The sequence below is a fragment of the Micrasema longulum genome, unplaced genomic scaffold, assembly GCF_059751315.1.
Source record: "Micrasema longulum isolate JH-2025_06_02 unplaced genomic scaffold, ASM5975131v1 h1tg001352l, whole genome shotgun sequence".
Taxonomy (NCBI): domain Eukaryota; kingdom Metazoa; phylum Arthropoda; class Insecta; order Trichoptera; family Brachycentridae; genus Micrasema; species Micrasema longulum.
Window position 1 is genome coordinate 23,264 of NW_028278538.1, and position 16,307 is coordinate 39,570.

At 32.6% G+C, this 16,307-nt stretch overlaps 1 protein-coding gene across 1 annotated transcript in view; it reads left to right on the top strand.

Annotated features, from left to right (window-relative positions):
* Nucleotides 1–3,172: 3,172 nt before the first annotated feature.
* Nucleotides 3,173–16,307, top strand: part of LOC148275740 (protein toll-like) — a 95,594-nt gene continuing 82,459 nt past the window's right edge. Inside the window, exon 1 of the mRNA XM_088235269.1 lies at nt 3,173–3,220. The gene's annotated coding sequence lies outside the window, so the exon portion shown is untranslated. The remainder of the gene's footprint in view (nt 3,221–16,307) is intronic.

Consider the following 16,307-nt stretch of genomic DNA (forward strand, 5'->3'; position numbering starts at 1 on the left):
AAAAACACAGAACTCGTTGATGCACCGAGCTGTACATTTATATGAAGAATTACTATTGGAAATAAGAGAAGAAAAGATATAATTTTATTTTAGTATAAGTTGAAAAACTACGTGTTGCAAATAATTTAGTTCTTAAAATGTGAATTGTGTATAGTTTACTAATGTTGATACTTATTAAATATGGTTTAATTACAATCATCGGATCAAATACTTTCATTATAAACTATCATGATCGTCTAGAGTACTTTCATATCTTTAGTTTAGAATTCAGAAGGATTTTGACGGGTTTGATATTCTTGCACAAATTAAGATCTAACTGTACAGATGCCAGGGGTGAACCGTGTATAAAAGCGATTATGCGCAGCTTACCATTATATTTGACGGACCATAATAATGTTTTAGTGTAACTTTTTTTATAGAAAAACAAATAAAGAATTACTATTCATTTTTGATTATTTCCACCGTTTGTATTTTTATCCTAATATAATTATTAATATTAATAAAGCACCAAGCGCCTGCGGTGAGCCAAGAAACTAGCCGATTATTCGAGCTTATTTTTTCATGCAAATAAGTTTACTCTATTTTGAATGTCTTAACCTCAGTGCGGGTTTTTTCTGCTAGATAAACTTGCAGATTACACAAATTATTAGAAGATTCTTGTTTTGGAAAACAGTATTTCATACATTATTTCTTAAGGGCCATTTTTCTTTGAGATGGTACTTTTGACATAAGAAGATAATTACTTTCATGCGTCAATTTCCAGGACACATGCGCTTGACGCGGCCGTTTTTAGCATTAGTGATTTCTAGAACATTCCGGCCAGTTTACATTTCAATTGAATACTTAATATCAACTGAATTCATAGTGATATTTTTTAATTTATTTTTTAAATGAGTTTTGTATTAAAAAAATGGATAATTTATCTGTATAATATAAAATATCAAGAAGTTACATCGCTTAAGTTGATTTTATGGATGAGAGTTGTTATATCACACAGAACCACAGAAAAATATCAATTTATAGTATTTATTACTTACATTATATTATGTACCTTCTATGTTGGTACAAATATATGATATTTTTTTATGGCGTACCTGTAAATAAAATCACCATTCGCCACTGATAGATGCCCTTGATATCCTTGTTCAGATAAACCTCAATGTACCTCGCCGTAACTTGCGTACCAATCTTGTCTTTGCTGTGGGAAATTATAAAACCAACATCGGATTATTTTCCTCTCTGCCAAGGATCTTCAGAACAGTAAAAGAAATCTCATTAAATGGCACTGTCAATGTGTTCCTACAGCAAGAGTAGGCATTTAAAAAGCAAGCGGTGTGTCTCTCTTGACTCGCGATTGCCATTACCGCCTAGATTATGCTTTATACGTGTACATACATAGCTTTTGTTAATTAGACACTTTGTTAATTTTTGTAGATTTTAAGAATGTTTAGATTAAGTATTATTCATTAATGTCAATCTATTAGGGCTAACTTAAGCCTGTTGATTGGCTAAAAAAAATTCATACGAGGACAGTCATAATTATGTGTGTTATTTAATTGGTAATGGTAATTACTAAATTAGTTGCATTTTGAGTTGTCTGATGGAACGGTACATTTTACTAAAAGTTCGTATTTTTGGACTTGTCTAACTGGATGATTGATATACACCTCGATTTAGGCACTGCATTATAGTTTTAATAAACTTTAAATACATGTAATTCAAATACATTTTTAGTATAAAACTTCATAAAATTATGTAATTTTCACCGGTTTTTATTATATACATTCAAACAAAACTTAAATTCATACAATTGTTATTACTTTATTCTTAAATTATTTTAATATAAACTCTTTTATTTCCATAATTATATAAAATCATTATTTATAATCCTTGCTTGCACTTGCATATAACATAAAAAAATGTTTAGTCTCCCACTAGTCTAACGATGTCGGTCACGATGAAACCCATTCACTGGTAAAAAATTATAAATCAAAGTGAAATAAAACTATATACGTATTTTTATTATTTTAATTAAAATGCAGTTCCACCAAGAAATGTCAGTAGAAAAACTCAATCTATTCTACTTTTAAACTTAAGCTTTTATTGATGCAACTGCCCTTAATGTTAAAAAAAATGTTCAGAAATATTTATAATAACTAAATCTTGTGCCACTGTTATTACCATTATCATTTTCGCTTTTAAAGCAACTTTCGAGAATTTCGCCGTTATTGTGCGCATATAATGCAGTCACATTTTTGCATATTTAACTTACAAACTACGATTTCGCACTTGCGCCACTATTACCGCTCATGATCGACATAATTACTTAGAATTTGTATTTCTTTCAAATTTATTTTATATAAATACCTAATTTTGCTGCCAATTTTAATTTCTTAATCATTTCAAACACAATAGATGCGTTTTTCATAATTTGATTTGTGTTTAGCTCAGGAAGTACATCTGTACCTATGAGTAATGTAGAGCTGTCATGAATATTAATTTGGAAACCAATTTGGCTGATTGATACAACGTGTTGGGCCAACACTGTACAAATTACTCAAAGAGCTCTCCATACACAAACACACTCCCCAATAACCGACGCCTAATACTAATCGCGCTAATGAAGTGGCTTGAATAGATATGTTTGGGAGTATATTACTGGATTGGTTTTGCTCGTTTTGGTAGACAAAGACAGATTACAGGGAAATGGATACTTTTATGCTACGGCTTGTCATAAGCCGCTTGTCCGAAAGCTTGGCCGAAGCGCAGGCAAGCCAAACGTCAACATCTACACGTTTGCGAGTACGGCAGTTTGTCTTTAGCGTCCAACATGGCAAACGTCCAAGTTGTTAAACATAGCCATCAAATTGTTTTTTTCGACTTATTTTATTTTACATATCGAACTATATTCTGCATCCGCCTGGACACGGGATTCATTCATTGGGACGTACCATTTATTTATTATGAAGTGTTCTAACGAAGCACATGCATTTTTCGATAAGCCTACATAATTTTATGATAGCCAGTTTATTTTCAGATTAATTAATTTAGAATTAAAAACATCGTGCACGTCTGGCTACCTCACATAAATAATATTTATTTCTACATATTTATATTTTTTTATCATGTATTACCTACGTATTTATTTTTATTGTCATTTCTTTTTTGTTTCAGATCTCATATAAGCTAACTAGAAAGCTAAATAAGAACCAACTACTCGGTAAGTCTAAAGATTTTCATTTTCTGAATAAGTAATTAAACTCTTTCTTGCAATCGTCTTCAAAATCAATAACGTACTCATATAAATGTCAATCTAAAGGTGTGTTTGAAAAAATGCTTTCATTTATAAAGTAAACATTCATAATTTGTTTATTTATTTTGTGTAATTATTTATTAAAAGCTTGTTAATCTGAAATCTGTGCCGTGCAGTTTAACAAGCTGGATTTGTTCGCTTGCTAACCTCAAATTTGTATAGTTCAAATTAACAAAATATATATTTAATACTGGGACTGCCCAAATCTATTAGCGCTCATTAACTTCAAGGTATCTGGACGAATGACTCGTCAAGTACCTCCATTTAGTTGCAACAATTCACATACCGTATACTCGTATAGTGCTATTCTGAATCGACTCCGTGTTCTCGGCAATAACTATTCCGACGTTGCTGGTATTTTTCACTTAAAGTATAGCTTATATAAATCAACTCTATTTAATCATTTTAAAGATGATGAACAGTAATTTTCATTTTTTAGATTATAGTGCTTTCTATGTTTACTTTTGTATGCGTACTATTGTGTACCATATTTACGTGTATACTTATTTTTTAAATTACTTTGTCATTATTATTACTGTTTTTTTAATTTTTTTTAAGACAAAAGTATTTTTTTGTATTTAATATACTTATATTTTGTACCTTTAAGGAAAAATATATATAAATTATTTTCATTTTCAAATTTTATTTGCACACATTGTTCAATTATTTTTTTATATCTAAATATGTTCTTTTTACAAAACTGCTGTGTTTTATATATATATATATATATAGTATATTTGTAAAATAATACTTTTATATTCAATTTTTAAGTTTTTCACATTATATTGAAATTAACATAGTACAACACAGATGAAGAACATTTAAGAGAAGGTAATAAAGAAGTCTAGGCATCTACAGGGCTTATGACCTGTCAATTGCTGGCCACTTAAACAAGCCAATTACAGGTCATAAGCCCTGTTGATGCTTAGAGATGTATATTGCTTTCTTTAAAATGTTTTTTATCTCTGTTGTAATATGTTATATGGAATTCTACAAAATCAACAAGTCATTAAATTATATATGTTTTTTTGTAACTCCAAACAAAATTATAGCTTAAAAACCTTAAGAAAACATACCGTACTCCCAAAGATGTATTATTTATTCATATTGTGTATTTTTGTTATGTGTATAAATACATTTTAGAAAACAAATTTACTTTAAATTCTCAAAAAAAAAACAAATGTTTAAAGTATGAAAAATAAATAATTTGTCTCTCCTAAAAAGTGAGATTTTTTAAGATACTGTAATTTCCCTCTCGCATACATAATTTATTTTTCAAAAAAACTATTTATTTTATAATGGCCCGATCACAATGACCGATGGTTTAACGTCCCCAATAAAAATCCGTACATTTATCGATCTTTTAAAATAAGCCATTTATTTAGAACCGACCTCATTTCCTTTTGACCCTGTACCAAATATACGGCTTTGCAAACTGGTGATTGTTTATAATCAGGGATGATTCTCTCGCCTGAAAAAAGTCCACAAATTCCACATCCCCCTGTTTTATTTTGTCCCCATCTGTGGAAATGGACTTTTCGCTGGAGAAAATAGAATTTTGTTTTATCTGATTGAATTTATCGTTTTGTATTATAGATACGTTTGCTTTCGATACATGTCAATTAAACATCCCGCTCGCTCTCTGTGCTGGTTTATTTGGGATTTTATCTTTTTTTAATGTCGTTTCGGTGCAAATACGTGTATCTACGTCGATATATTTTCATTTTTACATCGTTAAGAGAACGTTACGTCATTTTAAAAAACAATTTTACAATAAATCATAATTTAATACCCCTACGTTTATTCTGTGTCCGTGGGGATGAACAATACAGTTTGGTGTGCAGATTAGAAACAAAACCCTACACTATTGTTTTCAACTCGATGGCTGCTCTCAATTCTGAACAGGGAAATCAAGTCCGCCTCGTTGCGTAGTGGTTGCCATGTTCGCCTAACATTATTGAGGTCGGTCGGACGGACGTGAAATATAAATTTTATAGATTTTTTTTATGCGTGCTATTTCATTAAGGTAACAATTTTCAATTATTAAAAAAATGTTTCACCCTCAATCTACTTTCATTTTTCTTTAAAATATTGTTGTTTTTTACAACTTAGTACTATTTAATTGATATTGTATTAATTTTGTGTAATGAATTTACAATATTGTTTTGTAAATATAAAAAATGAGGAGAAAACTAATGTTTAGCAAACTTATGCTATATTTTTTAAAAAATTACCCATTTTTTGAATTTGTAATTTTTCAAACCCCAGCTTACGGCTAGATAAAAATATTATTGTTTTTCAAAATTAGAAAATTGTTTTCAGGCGTTGCCTAGTATGTGAAATAATTTAGTCAAATAAATCTCATCGCAACAATAAAGGTTTCGGCTCTTTAACTTTGAAATCAACAAATTTTAGAATTGAAGAAATATGGATGTTCAAACATAGGCAAATGGTGAATGTTACACAATGTGTAAAGTGGCCACTTAAACCAGTCAATGACAGGTCATAAGCCCTGTAAATACCTAGACTTTCATATTAACTTATTTAAGGTATTCTCCATCCTTGTTGTAAATTGTTGATATTGATATGTCTTATGCTTTTTAATGTTGATTTTTAATGTTCAATATTATAAGTTTGTCCAAATGTTTATAGATTTAAATGTAACTGTTCATTTTCTCCATCCCTGTTGAAGTTTCGGCTCGGATGTTTTTGCTTTTTAACTTCACAAGCATCAACAGATGGAGGAATTGAAGGAATGCGTATGTTCAAATAATGGAAGAATTGTGAATGTTACGCTGTGTGTAATGTTTATTTATTTATTAACGGACATTGTCTATGTTAACAATTTAAAGGGTGTTAATATTACAACAAAAGAGGAGTTAAAAATATAAAAAAAAAAAAAAAGAAGCATTGACAAACATAACGGACATAATATAACCACTTGAACTAGGCAATGCAAGGCAACCAGGTATTTCTTCATGGACCAGGAGAATTAATCAACAATATTTTGAGTTTGTCCAAAATTTTTTAGTCATTGTATATAATGTTTTGTATATATTATTTTTATTGTCCTATCCTTCGTGAGTTCAATTCCAAATTTGTGAATTAAAGTATCACTCGTCTTTTATTTACACAATAAATTAATAATTCTTGAATAAATACGCATACATACTCGTATGTATAAATCATAAATATGTAGGTACCCTGTTTATTGAAAAAGCCTAAAACATTCATTTCAATGATTAAACTTCTTAGATTTTTACGGCCGTTAAGATGCACAATAAGTTTTTCTGGGTTATTATGCCGTGTGTCGTTCGTACTTTTTACCGACGTTTCGGATCTTAGGGAGGCCAAAGAACCACCAAAATCGACTAGTAAAAGAAGCAATTGAGATTTACAAACATCCCGACAACATAAACAGAGATGATGGGATGCGATTAAAAACATCCTGGTACCCGGTCATAAAGAAATCGCATAAAGACTGCTATGTAACACAGATTTGTGATACGGTATAGATCCTAAGTACATAATGGTACTCATTAATCTAAACGACTACGACACGGTACAAATTCTAAGTACCTAACGTAACACATATTCATACACAAAATTACATTAACCCTGATGATGGACGCTGTAACGCGATCCGAAACGTCTCGTCGGTAAAAAGTACGAACGACACACGGCGTAATAACCCAGAAAAACTTATTGTGCATTATTTCAATATTTTTTTGCAGGAAAAAAACACGGACATAACACAATTAACACATACTCGTTTTATGCTCAAGTAAATTATATTCCCATCACATGAATGTGACACTTTAAGAAATATATTGTGTTCAAACACGACTTTGGTCAATTTTTCAACATAAAACACTCGAATTCGTTCCCCGACTGTGTGTCGTTTGTTTTTATTTTGCTGAATTACGAAACTTGAAAGTTGTGAATAATTTTTCCCCGAGGAAAACGCCACGGAAAATGGTCATACAAAAGTAAAAATGTGTACATAAATGTGGACTTAATAAGCCGAACTAGGCTCACGGTGTACTTAATCAGTATAATTATGAGGGAATTTCGTATGCAAACTATATAACGACTTGGATAATATTGTCGTGCACGAGAGAATTACATATAATTTCGAATGTTGTTTTACATCCTGATTTGTAAATCACGTAAAAACAACTTTATTACAATCACGACAAAACGCCATTTTTGTAATCGTTTTTTAACAAAAACGTAAGCTATTCTCCGGGCTGGTAATCCAAACGAAATTATAGCGCGGTATAGCGCGTTTTTACGTACTAAATACGCATTATAGCGAGCTGTAAACGCGTTCGGAATACCAGCCCTGGAAAGTGTCGAAAGGACAAGGTCGCGTGGATGTCAACCGATAAGATGGAGCGGCTTTGTCACTGAATTATCCGAATTATCACTGACGAATGCCTACAGAAGAGCACAAGACCGTTCCAGATGGAGGGAGACTGTCCACAGGTGAGCCACGCCTGGAAGCAGGCGTAATCACCATCTTAAGACATGAGGCACGGATTGAAGAAGTAAAAACCCTGTTATCATTTTAAAGCTATTACATTTTTCTGGCATGCGTAATTTATGTGTTTGGCCGTGGTAAAATATTTTATTTGCATCGCAATAAGTGTTTCTTTTGTAAATGAAACTCATAGAGATTTTAGACTATTTATGGGTTAAAATCATGATAAAGGTTATGTGGAGAAAATGTTCATTTTTTTCAAATCGTGTGTATAATTAATATTAATTTAATTGATTACCACAAAGAAGGAAAACATTTTTTAGAAGAGAATATAGAAGTCTAGGTATTTACAGGGCATATAACCTGTCATTGGCTGGTTTTAATGCCCATTCACTCACACTCACTACACACTGTGCAACATTCACCATTCTGCATATGTTTTAACGTCAGTATTCTTTCAATTCTTCCATCTGTTGATCTATGTGATGCGGGTGACATTCTGACCGAATTATTTACTAGTCGACGCCTAAAAATATTTTTGGAAGAATTTATGGAAAATAAATGTTCAAACATAGGCAGATTAGTGAATTTTACACATTTTGTGTTACACAAAGTGGCCACTTAAACCAGTCAATGACAGGTCGTAAGCCCTGTAAATGCCTAGACTTTCAGATTCCTTTCTGTACTGTTTTTTCATATCTGCTGTAATGTATTAATAATAATAATTCCCAAGGAAGTTGAATTCAGTTTCTGTCTACAAAAAGTTGGATGGACTGATTTTTTTTTAACTGTAGGAGATATGAGTACGTCTCGAAACCGGTAAACATAAACAGTCAGTAATTATTTAAAACGTAATCACACGTTTATTTACTCAACGGCATTCATTTAGCAAATATTTTAAAAACAAAGAAACAAACCATCATGTCGTTTCGCCATATATCGCCAGATAGAACGCCATATCACTGTCTTTGCAAGCATACCTCGCTTCCTCTACATTCATACATCTTCTCATGCACGCACGCCGATTACTTCTACTCTTGACATGTCCATCTTCAAGTATTTTATGGACTTGTTCGTGCCATGTCTTTCTCAGTCTTCCTCGTTTTTTGCATCCATCAACATTCGCATCGTAGATCCTTTTAGCCGTTCTTGCGCTGACCATTTGCTCTACATGTCCAAACCAACGCCGCACCCCTTTATTGATTCTGTCGATAATGCATGTCTCAGCCTTACATAGTTCACGGATCTCGACATTTGTGCACCTATCATACATCGTTTTACCACACATTTGCCTGGGGGATCGCATTTCGACAGCATTTAACCTACTTTCATCAATATTTTTCCAGTTCCATACTTCGCTCCCATACATTAGAGTTGGCTCTAGAACTTTTTTTTGTACTACGTACCTAAAAAAATATTCTTAATATATTAAGTTATTGTAACATTAAGCGGCATGGTGTTCAAAATTTTAGAAGCAGAGTTAACGAGACGTAGTGTTGCGAGATAACTCCTGCAATTTTTATTTCCGTTCGTTATGACGAATGTACATTTTATACAAATTAATATTTCAGCGTGATTTTTGACGTTTAAATGCTAAATCCAACGGACCGTAGCGTGAATTTACCACAACGAGTATCAAACACAGCAAGCAAGCGAATTTATTTGCAAATCATTTTTTATTTGCAACTAGCTTTCGTACATTAAGCTCGCATCACTCTGCCCAAAAACTGAAGTGAAACTCAGATAATTTTTAAAAAAAAGTTTTTTTTTTATTTTTTTATTTTTAACGTTGATGTTTATAAGTTTATAGTTTTTATTTTTTGAAAAATTTTTGAATTTTTTTTATTTAATTATTTTTTGATTTTTTTTTTACAATATATCTACATAAGAGATAAAACAGAGTATTAAAAAAATAAAGGATAATTATACAGCAATGAAATACATAAACAACAAAAATAGTCAAGAAAATCCCACAAAGGCATGGCCTGTTCGTGGGTATACAAGAAATGTTTATGAATTTTTGCTCCTTTAATAAACAGGTATAATCTTTTGAATATTATTAATAGTGTGAAGCGCTTCTTCTTTGCAGTCTCAATCTGGGGATTGGTTTGCAGCAAAGTCCTGCATCTCGTCCTCCACCGCTCTCTATTCTCCGCTACCCTCTTCAGCTCAAGATATGAGGCACAGTTTAAATCCTCGCACACTTGCTCTAAATTCTCCCGTCGCGCCAGGGGCGCCCTCTGTGATTTGTCTCTTCAGCCATTCCCTGTATTATGTCATGAAGGAAACCCTCATGGTGCATAATGTGGCCGATCTATTGGGCTCACCTCTCTGAGATCGTTTTGACCAGGTGCCTCTCCTCTTCGATTCTTCTGATACCTCGTCATTGCTGATGTGGTCTACTCTTGAAGTACTATTTTTAAGGAACATTATTCATCAATAGATTAAAATAAAATAACCTTATATTTTATGCATAAATTTATTTATTCATTTTAGTTTGTAATTAACCCTGAAGAAGACAACGTGTTTTCGAAACTAGTTGGTTTGTAAATTAAGTGTAGCATAAAAGAAAATTTGTATTTTTATATATTATACTTCTTCTTGTGGTTGCTTGTCAGGTGATGTTGGCGATCACTACGGCGAAAGCATCTAAGTCCTACACTTCTATATTTTGCAGCCAGGACAACGGCTTATTGGATGAACTTGCCATAGTGATTCCTGGGAAAAGGTGACCCAAGTGGTTTCCCATGGCCGTCTCTGGTGGATTTTTCTATCGGGGTTACCTTCCCTTAGTTGGTTGGTTTTCGGGTTTTGAGGTGCCTCTCGTTATCTGCTATGACCACACCTTTATGTGTGTTGTGAGGGTTCGTGACGTGGAGGCCAACGAGTTGGACTAGTCAGCAGTGTTGCCGGTAGAATGCAACTGGGCTTTCGCAGCGTTTTATGAAATCATACCCTCCAGCAAGATGTAACACTCCGCGACCCTACTGACAGTTCAAACCCCTTTAATCTATTAATCAAATTATTAAGCTTGTTAACGAGTACAAATGGGTGTTATATTTTAGAATGCATTTAATAAATCATAATTATATTAGGTAAAGTAGACGACCTATATTTATGCACATTTGTGTGTATGTCTGTGGGGATACAGAATATCGTTAGAACGACATAGATGTCTGAAATAGAACCAAAACACTGGACCAGTGTTTTTGACTCCATAGCTACTCGCAGGTAAAAATCTTGAAAAAGGAAATCGAGTCGATATGTCTGCCTCGTAGCGTAGTGGTTTTGCGCGTTTGCTTACGATGCTAAGGTCCTGGGCCCCGATTACAATGGGAAGTTAACATTTTTCTTCAATTATGAATAAAAATGAAATGAATTTATGAAAAGCAGAATACGCCTACATTTTTTTCTGTTAAACATGTTCAATTATAGGATTCCGATGAAAATATTTTAAATGTTCATACAAATATACTAATTTTCGCAGATTGACATATTTTTTGTTTATCGACAGTCGAAGATAACTCGTTAGCTTTTCATTATAATCGGGGCCCTGGGTTCGATTCCTAGAAGGCGTGAAATATCGGCTTTAAAAATGATTCTTTACTTCAATATTTTATTTTTTCTTGGCTGACATTCAAAGCGAGACACGCTACATTTTATGACTCTATGCATCACTGGGTGCGGAAAATAAATTATAAGAGCTTTCCCACCACAGCACACTTTACTAAAATTGCTCGTTGCCGAACGAGAAACACTGCCCGAAAGAAGTCTCTGCAATATAGTAGTCTTTGCAGATTTGTGCTAAAAGAAGGTAATCTAGAAGTATATAATATGCACTTTATTACATTTTGAAGGAAACGGAAGTGAATGCTTCTCTAACTAAGATCAAATCGATTGGACATTATCAATTCGCCAAAATTATTGCAATACGTTTTAAAAGACTAAAAGATATTTTTTTGGAAGCAACCAGATCTGCATATCCAATTGGACTTATAACAGTACCACGGATAGTTACAAGAAGCTTTATTCGGTTATCATAGAGAAAGGGAAACGGACGTGACCGCTGCTGGATGTGTTCAGAAGATTGATTAGAATATCCGCAGCACCACGAATGGGATTCAACAATATTAAAAACAAATAATTCCTATTAAATGATGTTGTATATTTGCATAATTAAATGTGGTTTGTTTCTTAAATAAAAAGTTGGAAAGACTTTTATTCAACCTTAAAGATGTGAAATCTAAGAAGTTGTTTAAAAATTTGTTAAAACTCATTGAATTAAGAATAGTCCAGAAACCGCATACGCACATCAAACAGAAGGCGACTCAACTACTTATAAATGAGTAGGTATAGAATCACCATGTAAAGCATAGAATCACCATGTAAAGCGCCCTTGAGGTATTTTATTACGAAAATGGCGCTATATAAGTTATCCATAATTAATTAATTAATTAATTAGGTTGACGTTTTGACCCATTAGTTTATTTGTAGACGTCGCTCAGTACGCAACACCTGATTCGCTGAGTACGCAACACGCAATTCAACTATGCCGTGTTGTGTCCTTTTAAAGTGTAGAAATACTGCTTGGATTTTAAAAAAAACAGGCTGGCATCACATTTCATGTGCAACTAACAAACGAATGTTTAAGTAGCAAATGAATTACTTAAAAATTGAATTATTTTTCCATCTGTTAGATTGTTGAAGAAACAAAATGGAAATTTCGTTAGTGTTGCCTGAATTTTTTTTACCCTACTTTGCTCATTTAATAAAAAAACTAATGAAAATTAGACCTCGAATTGAACAACACCGTGGGGGAAATTTGAACGACATTATCTTTAAAACGTCAAGTATTATTAAGCATAACATAAAAATATCCGTTTTGTGTAAATAAAATTTGTTTTATATTTTAAGTTCAAAGTTCATAAATTCAATTACTCTTATTAAATAACCATTTACTTATCTACTCTGTTGTGTCAATCTAAGTTTCCGTGTGCACAATAAAATTTTAGAGAAATTGACAGATTGCTTTTTTTACCTTACATTTGTGTTATGATTACATTCTTCGCGATCTGGCAATATTACCCGGTGACTTCAAGTATGCGCGCGGCAAAAGTGTGTCTAAGTGGGGGAATTATTGGACACTGTCGGATGTATTCAAATATGATTCTACGCTCCTTCTGGACTATTCTTAATTCTATGCTAAAAACATTTCGTTCAGTTTTAACATATTTTGTATAACGTCCTTAACACTATAAAACCTCGCGATCCATATTATACACGAATTACAGCGACGTTAGCTGTTAGCTTCGTAATTTTATGCAAATTTGCATTGTGGGCCTCCATTTTTAATTTAATTACCGCTTAAGAATAGTTGTAATTAGTGCACAGTTTGGACCGCCATGCCACTGCGTATATTTCGAAAGCATAATTGAAAAAACCCTCACGTTCCAATGCTTATTTTTGTTTGACGGTCGACATTTGCCTAGTTGCATTTATATGGTAAAATGTGTGTTTTTACTTGTGAATTTTTTTTTCAAGAGTTTGTAGCTCGTAAAACCCGCTGATTTTCATAATTACGTTTTTAAAGCAATTACCCTTTTTGCAATTGAAACACTTTTGGAGAACTGAAAAGTTGTATGGTGTCAACTGCCAGCCTTTCTGGAAAACTTTGATTAAATATACTAACAATATTTTGTGTTTGTCCAAATATTTGTAGACAAAGCAGGATTTTAAGTTTATGGGCCCTAAAATATTCAATATGTCATCCAAATATTGCAAAACCATAACGTGGATTCAATAAAATAAATTTGTAAAAAAATGGCTACTGGGTTTAGGTCGAGAAAATTCGACAAATTTACTTTAAAACATTCTTAAGTAATAAATATTGCATAACTGTATAATAAATTGTCTAGCAGGTAGTAATGTTATTGTTTAAAAAATGTCTGCCTTAAAACAGGTTGTATCAAGTTAGGCAGACTAGACATGATCCAGAGAAATATATAACCTAAGTGTGTATTTAGTAGACAAAGTAATTGTTACTTTTATTTATTTATTGTGGATAACTTATATAGCGCCATTTTCGTAATAAAATACCTCAAGGACGCTTTACATGGTGATTCTATTGTTAAATGAATTTAATTGAAGCTTTTAAATTTGTAATTTAATTAAAATAATTTATTTTGTTGTCACGTGCTACGGATTTATTCAAATGATTTAGAGAACAAGTGGGTTTTAAGTTTTTTCCGAAACATCACTTCACTTTCACAGCCTCGCACCTCTGCTGGGAGAGCATTCCATGCCATAGGGCCTGCGACCGCAAATGCGCGCTCACCAAATTTAGTGCGCTGTTTGCGTAGAGGTATAATAACTTTTCCTCTCGCCGTAGACGTAGCTGATCTAAGCGTGAGACGCCTGTCAGCTAGTTCATCTGGAATGCATAGTTCCCTTAGATATTCCGGAGCCGAGTTGTGCAGTGACTTATACATAACCCAACAGAGTTTGTATTCGACCCTCTGTGGAAAACGTAGCCAGTGTAGTTCCCGAAGTAGTGGAGTGATATGACTGAACTTAGAGATTCCAAAAATAAGTCTCGCTGCGGCATTCAATACAGATTGTAGGCGAGTCATTTTGTTCATTGGTAGACCTGCATAGATACCATTACAATAATCGACTCTAGACACTACAAACGCATTTATTAATTGACGGGCGGCATCAACCGGCAAACTTTTGTCAATAAACCATGATTATTATTATTTATTTTTTTTATTAATTCCCAACGGAGTTATAAAGATTCGAATTTATTGCAACACAGAAAAAAAACATTTTTGAAAAGGGAATATGGAGTTCTAGGCGTTACATGGCTTACGCCCTGTCATTGGTTAGTTTACGTGGCCACTTTACACACTGTGTAACTTTACCATCCTGCCTCTGTTTAAACATTTACATTTCTTCAACTCTTTCATGTGTTGTTTTTTGTGAATGAAAGAGCTGAAACCTCTAATGATGTGTGTGAGATTTGTTTGGCTGAATTATTTCACCTATTTCTACACCGTTGAAAAAAATTCTCAAATAATTAAATCAAATTACTGTGGAAAATTTATAATGACTATTTTTACAATTTTCGTTTATATAAATTCTTATTTTCTGTATGCAATATATGTAAAAACAGTTGTTTTTTCCCAAAATAAAAATAAATAAATAAATACCTAAGGGAATTCTGCATTCCATATGAACTAGCTGATAGACCTCTTACGCTTAGTTCAGCTACATCTACGTCGAAAGGAAAATTTATTATACCTCTACGCAAACAGCGCACTAAATTCGGCGAACGCGTATTTACTACGTACTACGGCATGGAATGCTTTCCCAGCAGAGGTCCGAAACTGTGAGAGTGAAGTGATGTTTCGGAAGAAACTTAAAACTCACTTGTTCTCTAAATCATTTAAATGAATTCTTAGCATGTGGTGACAAAGTACATTTTTTTTCTTACATTAAAAAGTTCAAATTAAATTTATATCTTTATAAAATCTTTTGTAAAGCGCTCTTGGGGTATTTTATTACAAAAATGACACTATATAAGCTATCCATAATAATAATAATAATCATCCGGAAAAGAGTCTATAATAATTTGACTACAATGATATGAACACACTCGTAATTTTGTAACTTATTGCTAAGCTTCTATTTTATTTGGCATGACACTTGAATGGGTACAATGTTTGCTTTAGTAACTCGCATATTTTTGTCGTTTGTTCCTGAGCAAGTTGAAAATCAGCGACTCAGTTAAAGTGAACAATGAGCGTCGCATTAATTGAACGAAACCAAAAGCTCGGCAGAACAATAAATCTTAAGCAGCTAGCTTTCAAGCCGTGGGTAAACTTACATCTAACGTGGAATTAAAGCGGATTTAACTTATTGTCCTTATTTCGAATCTCTTCTACACTGAACACCATTAACGAAATTGCACGAATGTAATCAAACATACAAACAAATAAACCATCACGTTTCTACAAAGAAGAGGCAGAAAGGATAGAACACCGCATTTCTCTATCGTTACATAAATACCTCGCTTCCTTTAAATTCATAAATCTGAAGTAGAATGAAAAAAGGTGAATTGGTCATTTTCTAAACTGTACTGGACAAACTAGTCATTGTTTATGTATGTTTTTATTATTCTACTTTATTAAATATGTTTTATACAAAATTATTTTAAAAATTCTCCACCCTAGGGAAACCCGTTCTAAGGAAGACTGTACTGTGTTTAGATATTTTTTTACATTTTTCACATGTCATTCATTTTTTAAATTTATTTCTTCTATCCGAATTTTCTTCTGTCTGATTTTAATTTCTTTTTTGAAATATTATTTATGTCACTTGACTCAATTTGAAGAGAAAGAATACTAAACAATTTGTCAGAAAAATTATATATGCATCTTCGCGCAAATGTTGTGATAAGAGAAGAAATACTGATAATGGCATTATTTCTTGCCCATGTTATTATAATTATTA